The sequence below is a fragment of the Priapulus caudatus genome, unplaced genomic scaffold, assembly GCF_000485595.1.
Source record: "Priapulus caudatus unplaced genomic scaffold, Priapulus_caudatus-5.0.1 Scaffold1297, whole genome shotgun sequence".
NCBI classification, from domain to species: domain Eukaryota; kingdom Metazoa; phylum Priapulida; class Priapulimorpha; order Priapulimorphida; family Priapulidae; genus Priapulus; species Priapulus caudatus.
The window spans coordinates 42,117-43,547 of record NW_014578358.1 but is presented as its reverse complement, the minus strand read 5'-3'; positions in this window follow the sequence as shown (position 1 = coordinate 43,547).

Below are 1,431 nucleotides of genomic sequence, written 5' to 3'. Positions count from 1 at the left end.
CAAATGCTGTGATGTGTATACATAGATTTTCTAATGTCTTTCTCGCGCGCGCGTGTTAGGGGTAGGGCATTGGTGCAGTGTGTGGGGGTATGGTGAAGTGACATGGTGTGTTGCAGGATGTGGGGGCAGGGTGTGGGGGCAGGGTGTGGGGGCAGGGTGTGGGGGCAGGATGTGGGGGCAGGGTGTGGGGGCAGGGTGTGGGGGCAGGGTATGGGGGGCAGGGTGTGGGGCAGAGTGTGGGGACATGGTGTGGGGCAGGGTGTGGGGCAGGGTGTGGGGCAGAGTGTGGGGGCAGGGTGTGGTGGCAGGATGTGGGGCAGGGTATGGGGGCAGGGTGTGGGGCAGGATGTTCCCTATAGTCGCCTATAGGCATTTCATTATTGAGCCAGCCACACCAATGAAGCGTAGGCCACTCACGCGATCCCGAAGTGTCTAGACCAGTGGTTCTTAACCTGGGTTCGACCATAGTCTTGAATGTTGATGCAATATGTTTTGTTTTGGGATTAATTAAAATTGATTAAAATTGATTTGTTTTTGTCAAATTTGAGGGGTTTGGCGAGTGAGCAGTGGGTTTCGTTAGGGTTCGGCGCCTCTAAAAAGTTTAAGAACCACTGGTCTAGACTAATCTTTTCGGCGTTGATCATTAGTTAGTTTAGTTGTCTTGCCTAGTTGCCTCTGCCTATTGGCTCTGCCTCTGCCGATTACTTAGTTGTCTCTGCCTATAATATGCATATTATTGAAATACCTGTTGGGGTGTGCAAATATCACCACGTTTTGTTATTCACTGAAATTATTTTATTACATAATTCTGTCATAATAATTACATTATTATTATAATTATTATTATTGTTGTTATTACCACGTAATACAGGCGTGGAGTCGTAAGACGTTCTTTGCTGCCGTAGCAGTATGACGTAACACCATTTGTGCCGTAAACCATGCGTGTCGTTAAACATGTTGCAGTGTACAACAGTAGAGGGCGTTTATACACAGGCATTTAGAACGTTTCAATAGTAAAATGATATTAAATAAACACAAAATGTATTTACTACTAAAATCTTAATGTTTCTCTACTCTCTTTCTACCTATTGCCGATAATTTTGCCTGTAACTGTCGTTGAAATGCTCATCTGCAACACACAAGTGAAGTATACCGCACGCCGCTGTGCACAAACAACAAGAACAAAGTCTTTACCCCGTCTTACTAAGGAGTCTTACCCCGTCTTACTAAGGAGTCTTTACGTAAGGATTTGTACTCCACATGACTGTACATCGCCGATGTCACTTCGGACTCCTGATACCTTGTGATACAACGATAGACTACAGCTAAAACAATGTATATAATAATATCAATTTAGAAAAGATGCAACGACCAACCCTGCATCTGGTCAGTTAGAAAATACATTAGGCCATCGGTATATATATATATATA